Source organism: Myiozetetes cayanensis, unplaced genomic scaffold (genome assembly GCF_022539395.1).
Source record: "Myiozetetes cayanensis isolate MyiCay16 unplaced genomic scaffold, myiCay2020 scf1, whole genome shotgun sequence".
Taxonomy (NCBI): Eukaryota; Metazoa; Chordata; class Aves; order Passeriformes; family Tyrannidae; genus Myiozetetes; species Myiozetetes cayanensis.
In genome coordinates, this window is record NW_026086604.1 from 126,561,957 (window position 1) to 126,569,492 (window position 7,536).

The following is a 7,536-nucleotide window of genomic DNA, read 5'->3' on the forward strand; positions in this document are numbered from 1 at the left end:
ACAGGTAATACTGGAGTGTTCTACAGCCTTGTGATCATTATATGTAAGTTTGCTGAAGGATGAAGGCACATGGCCTTATTTCCTCTTCATTGTGCTGGTAATTTATAAGTGAAATTAATGTGGTTAAAATTTGGAACACAACATATTCTGCACTGTGTGTTCCTCCACACTGTGATCAGAAATGTTAAGTTCCCTCAAAGATGCTAATCAAAGGTTGAAAATATGATCCTTACTACTTTCTTACTACGAAATAGAAATCAGACTTTTGCTTCTATGCTTCAAATTTATGCTCATGTTAGAACAAAAGGTGGACCATAGAAAATGTATGCAGTCTCTCCTAAAAAACTGTTGGCAGCCAAATTCTAATATTTTTGATGCCACATAGCTCAAACTGTCTACCTGCTGGAGGGCTGCTGGGACCAGTCACCCAGGATGCTCCAAGGAGAGGAGGATAACTATAGTGTTTCTGGGTGTCAAGTGTACAACACGCCATGCTGCATACCCTCTAGCCCCTCTTTGTTTTCCTTGTGATGATATTAGTCAGAAAAGACAAGGCCAAGCTTCTTTTCTAGAAGGTGCATCAGAGCCTAATGGGATTCATGTACAACCTGCTCTTGAGCTGAATTAGGCTGAGAGTGAGATGTCTGCACCTGACAGGGCTCTATAGCACCCGTGGGTGTCTTCTCTGTCTGCCACTCATGTGCCACCTCCTCCACAAAATCAGAGTGCAAAGGATGGGAGTGGGAGGTAATGTTTTTGGATGCTGCAAAGGCTTTGGCTCTGCCAAGGCCACACTCTTTGCTCTTTGGCACATGTTTGAAGAGGAAAGGCTATGGTTTCTGTATGTGTAGGATTAGGTCTTACAGTCTTTTTCACATTATCTGTTCCTAGTTTATGTTTAAAATAAAAGTAAAGTGGCTTATGAATCCATATGAATTATACCTTTATACGGTTATATGCTGTTACAACAGTGTACATACCTATATATTCACATGCTGTTATACCTGAATGAAAGTATTTTTGAAGATAAATATTAAGAATACAAGTACAAATAGGTAAAATATCTTATTTATCTATATACCTGCAGGAATCTCTTGACTTTTTCAGATTTAATGTGAATATAATTTAGACAGCCTCATCTAAAGGGATGTTATTGCTTTCTGTTTGCACTTATAGATTAAGTAAATCTTGGCTGGAAGATTTTATGCTTTATATTTATCTTAATTCCAGTGGAGGATGGGTAATCATACTCCGTGTAGTAATTTGACCTTAGGTGCACACTCTATATTATTTAGTGGTCTCTCCCACCCTGTTTACCCAAAAGATTAGATAAAAGTATTTTTCTGTTAGTTGTAGCTTTATGAGAGCATATTTAGTTTTCATATCAGTTTTACGAGAAGGGTTTGAAAACTCAGAAAACAAATCCAGACACATACAAAACCAATCAGATACCTGTGTAAAGTTCTTCCCACTGAAAGTGATGATAAGGATATGTTATTCATCTAGCTTATGCTTAGGCAGGCTCATAGGTTGGGTTTGCAAACACCCAGTCTAACTGCCAGATGTCTTTTAAGACTGCAATTACTCAAAGCTGCCAAAAAATGTGAGCAAAGTTGATTCTGTTAATTCTCCTGCCCTGACTCTTCTGTCCTGCTGTCTTGGCCTCCAAACTACTTCTGCTGCTAGGGATGCTTTCCATGCTAAAGGCAATGGCTGCTAGTTGCAAGGCTTTGTGAGCACTTCATTTTGTACCCTGTGGTTTGTGGGCACTTTGCTTTGTACACTGTCAATAAACAGAACGGTGTGTGAAATCTATATATATGACCTCCCTAACACAGCAACTCCGGCTTCTCTCTGCATCTGTGATTCCCTTGCTGGTAAAGAAGAGACCTCAGTTCAACCTCCCTGAGCCCCCTTACAATACCCCTTGCTTCTTCCTACATGCAGCTGAACATGAAACTACATGATAAGAGTGTGAACACAACAGGGTCAGGCCAACTGAACTACTGAACCCCTGATGCCTTTTCTAGATAAGGATGTTAACTTGGGTTTCTGCCACTCCTAGTTGTTTGAAACCCCAAGTATTCCAGCTGCATATTGCGTATGCATGAGTTGCAATTCTCTTGTACAGTTTCAGGCCAGCATTCCTTTAATGAAGAAGTATGAAGTGCGTTTCAGAGCATTAGAATTGATGACCTCTCCACTAGAACAGTCTGATTTGAAGGTCTCCTTACCTTTGTGTCACGTAATAACCACCACAGACAACATCTATGTTCGTGTCTTTGAAGCAGCTCCAGTAAGACCAGTACCAGGATTTGGAACTGTGAGACAAGCTTAACTTATTCTTGGTGGTGTTATATTGGATTTACCGTGACATAAATCTTCAAGTAGGTTGGGGTGTATATATAGGATAGCCCAGAAAGTGAGAAACAAGGTGTAGGAAACATAGTTCATGAATTCTGAAGAAATGTGCAGTTGAGTGTTCATTCTGTACTTCAGTTTCCTCTTTTCTTTATGCTTCATAGTGCCAATACAATTTAAGCAGCCACTGTTTTGTAAATGAACTTTATATACTAAAACTGTTTATCATGCTTGCAATTTGCTGGAGCACAAAACATCATAGAGTAGTATGTGTAACAGTTTTTCTTGTTTGTTACTATATTTATAAGTCAAGGTTATTTCCTCCTTTTGTGTTGAAGCATTTTGAAAGCTGTTGATTTTCTAGATCTCACTTTGCATCTTTTTTACTTAGATATTGTATCCTGAAAATTCAGCTTTTGTTGTTTTGTTGGGCTTTTCTTTTCCCTCCAAGAAATGCCACTGATATTTGCAATGCATAAATAAACAGGGGTAGCACCAGGTAATGCTTAATTGGGCATTTCCCTCTTAGTCCTTTTCTGTGTCATTGGTTTGTTATATTTGGGTGAGAGTCTGTGGTAGCATCACTGTATCATCTTTACCACATCAGGCAGCCTTAAGCCTATTGTGTCATGAAACAGATGCCACAATTAAAAATCAGTGCTGGATGCCTGCTGGTAAGATTTTGTTGGACTGTACTTCTACTCAGGAACACAACCGTGAGCAACACATGTATGTGATATATGTACCAGTGCTCACACCAGTGCAGCTAAAACTGCAAGAGCCTTTGACAGTGGTTAATATTTGATAGTGTTCAGGACATTGACTTTTTATTTTATTTATTTAATTACAAAGGCATTAAAGTAGTGCACAGAGACTGGGCTGAGAGTCGGAGCAATTGCTTTGTATCGCCTGAGAGTCCTACTCTCACAGAGGAGTGATGATGACAGGAACATGCTCTGCTTTATTTGTGTTTGAAGTCAGGAGCCTCCTTCCTTTCATATACAGCTTTAATCTTTCAAAAGCCACATGGCCCTCTCCCTCAGTTGAACAACTATTATCAAGTCACAGTGTTTGAGGAGCTTGCTGCCAAGATAGCAGAATTCACCTGCAAGACTTAAGCAATGTATTGCCAAGGTACTCTACTGGCTTAGCACGGTTCTGCCTGGAAAAAGACAGCATTATTTGCTTTATGCTTGTGACAGGGCTGAGCCGTGGCAGTGCAATCAAAACCACCAGTAATATCCTGCACACCCAGCACACTGTCAGCATCAAAGGGCAGATTGCCTGGGAGGACCTATCTGGCTTTCTATTTAGGCTGGCATTTCTCCAGTTTAGCAACTCTGCCACCCATAAAATAATTAAAGCAGCTTTCTTTGCTGCTGCTTCCAGATGCAGCAAGAAAGACTGCTGCATAAAGACAGTAAACAAGAGCTGGTCTAGGACATAGTCTTGCTTGGGGCTGTTTTTGACAGTGACATATTCTGACATCTTGTCATCACTGAGAACCTCTTCGTTACCTCATGCCATCATGAAAGAACCAAAATATCCTCAGAAACTTATTTGCATACCCAAATTTATGCAGATGCCTCTGGGCTGCTCATGGCTGGCAGTTCTGGAGTCTTCAGATAGCTCTGCAAAGACCCAGCAGAGACTTTGGCTTGTTTTGAAGCAGGACAGGGCTGTAAGCCAGAGCATTTCTGCAAGAGCCTTTTCAACACCCTCACCCACAAATCCACCGATGTCATTGTGACACGTATTTTTTTCAGCAGTTAAAAAAGTCAATATACCTTGGTGTCCCTGCAGGAGTGTTTTTACCTTTTTCATTGTAAAAGGCACTGTGCATCTGTCTTCTTGAATGCCTTGAGATACCATCTCTTTATTAGGTGACAGTGGTGAACTCCAGTTTTCTAACTACTTGGTGACACTAATTATGTGCAGTGGTAGGGTGTGAGCCTTGCTCTGTGGCAACTGCTCAGTGGCTGTAGGAATCTCTACTCCCTGGTTTTGAATGGGAAGCAGAGAAGTGGTTTTTAACTCTAGCAGAGCTGAAGAATGCAAGGTTTAAGAAATTGTTGAGGTATTACAGCAAGGCATCTGCAATTTTCCTTTGATCAGCTAACAGGGTTAAAGTGGTTTTGAGCCACGGTATTTGTAGAGAATCTTGTCATTCCTGTAATCTACAGCTTTAGAAGCCTTTTCTCTCTTCTTTCAGTAGGCAAAAAATAGACTTTGCTTCTGATTTCTGCCTGGTTTTGTGGAAAGCAGCTTTCTTGCCTGCCAGTTTTAATTTTTACCTTAAGTTTGTTCAGCACCTGCATGTCAGCAGTAATCTGATGGACATAGCCTCTACATTAACCCAGTCTTAAGATCTGTATTCAGCAAAACCAATGAGTTCGGTTTAAGATCTCATTAAACTCTCTTTGAACCTTTTCACACTGTGTTGACATCTTCTGATTGTTTTTACAGTTAAACTATAGTGACATCTGCCTTGTCTTCATGCCCCTGTGTCCTCTTCTGAATTTTATTCAGTATTTGTAAAGGAGCTTTGTGTCAATGAACACTGCCTGACTCATCTCTAGCTGTCAATCAGATTTGTCCTCAATGCCCTCCAGAGCTTGGGTCCCTCGATGCCCCCCATGGTCTGAACAGTCTAGTTAATATAATCATGCCTCCATTGTAGGCTTCTGTACTTACTCAGATCAGCCCCCCAAAGTGCTCTAGAACAATATTCTGACCTTTAATCTTTAGTGTAAATCCCTTGTAAATACTTTGGCAATGCAGATATCAGTGGATTTACTTAAGATTAACATCACTACTAAAGAGAGTAAAATCTGGATAAAAAGAGAGTTTCAGCTTTTTAAAAGTTTGTTTGGTAAAACACACTGTGCTTCATTATTGACTAAAGAATGATGCATTTTGAAATAGTTTGTTGTAAAATCCAAATCTGTGTGTACATAGCTTTTATATCTTCTGTTTAAAAAGAACCTGATATGTGATAGAGGAGCACATGTAGAGGATATGCCTTTTACAAGTGAAAGATTTAAGACTTACAAAGTCTTTAGTACAAGAATTTCCATTTAATTTCAAATCCAACCCTTTATTTTCTCATCAAGTTGTCTCACTTCTATCTATTATGAGCTGGGAGAGAGAAGGAAGGAGCGAGGTTGGGCATCTAGAGAGTACTACTTGTTCTTCTTCATGCATGCTTTCCCAGATGGAATAAATCCACCCTTGGATATGTTTACAGAGAGCTTCTTTTCCTTCCTTGACTGTAGAGGAGTCTAAATGACTAAATTAGCATATGACTTCTCCTGTCTCCTTACTCTGCTCACTTCCTCCACTCCCAGGCTTGGTACATTATCCCCCTCCAGCTGATTATGTGCACACAACTCATTCCTGCTTTTAGTCTTTATGCTATGTGGCAAGAGGTCACTCCAAGTCTCTCCTGAGTGCCCCAAAGCAAAGACCTCAGGGGGATTTGGAACCGAAGAGCATTCATGGGTTTTCCAGCATTGCTGCAGCCACTTGTCCAGAGGGGCATGCTGCTGAGGGAAAGCCACAGCAGATGCTGACAGTGCCATTGGGCAGACCCCAGGCTGGCTGGGGATGTGCTGAGGAGGTAGGCTGCTGAGAAACCCAGGGTCTTTATTTAGTCAAGGGTGACTTGATAAGCAGAGACTTCAAGGGAGATTGACATTGTCTACCTTCAGAAATCTACAGAGCAGATTTCTGCATTTGAATTAGTCACTGTAGGCTCCTTTCCAATGACTGCAGAGAAACGACCACTTCTTAGGAGAGATTTTTGATCTATTTTAGGCACCTTTCATATGAATTGCAACCTCAAAGTAACTGTTTTCCTGCCGTGACCATACAGGGTGCCTAGGTGGTTTGACATCAGCAAAAAATATGGTAAAAGCACAACTCACTTCAAGGAAAGGCAGTAAAGTACTTGAATCATAGATTGATTGGGAGTTACTAAAAAGGTAAGCCTCATCATAACTGAGCTGAAAAGATTTAGGAGCTGGGAAAGAAACTTTGGGGATTAATCCAACTTGCCCCCCATTTCCTTACTTTTCCTAAACCCATGCCTACTGCCTTTGTTGGATCTTTAGCTTCATCTGACACAGTATGACCACTTTTGCAATCTTATACCATCTCTGATGTCTACATCTCCCCTTCAGACACTGATAGTTTATCAAATGAGTTGTGCTCACCTTGTGCAAAAATTGGAGTCCTGGGCAGTAAGCAGTATATGCTCTTGGGCATTAAACTGTGGTGTAAGTAAATAAATGAAAAATACTATTCTAGTAAAGTGGTGCTGTGAAACCTGAGGAATAGAACTAGTCTTGTGTAAACCAGTAGCATCTGGGTTTTTTGATCGTGGGTCAATCTACACAACATAACATCTGTTGGTGACAAACGGGGTACTTCTGTCTCAGAGGGGGAAAGGATCTCTGCACAGTAATTAGAAGGGCTCATTGGAAGAGCTTTAAACTAGATTTGAAGGGGGAAAGAGATAAAACTATTATTAATAATTAGAGATAAGCCTGGATGTAGTAAACCAATGTTTGATGAATGGTGTGCTAGCAAGTTCCTTCAGTCTGCTGCTACAGTGGCAAGGGGACAGAGATGGATGGAGATCCATCCAGCAGCAAAGATGCAGGTGTTATTGTATGTTAGAAATCACAGAAGCACGTGAAAATGGTCATGCAGAACTTAGGGCTTTTACCCCCAGAAAAGTGGCAGGATCAAAAGTGCAAAAGAAGTGCATCTACTCCGATGCATGCAGCATGGGCAACAAACAGGAGGGGCCAGAAGCCATTGCGCAGAAGGAAAATCTATGGTATAGTTGCTGTCATGGAAACAGGGTGGGAAGACACACACAACTGGAGTGCTGCAATGCATGACTATAAACAGTCCTGTCAGCCTGACCTCAGTGCGAGGGAAGGTCATGGAGCAGATCATCTGGAGTGCCATCATGCACCATGTGCTGGACAATCAGGGGACCAGGTCCAGCCAGCATAGGTTTGTGAAGGGCAGGTCCTGCTTTACCAACCTGGCCTCCATCTATTACAGGGTGACCCAGCTAGAGGATGAGGGAAAGGCTGTGGAGGTGTCTACCTGAGGCCATTGACATAATTTTCCACAGAATTCTCCTGGAGAAAGTGCTTATGG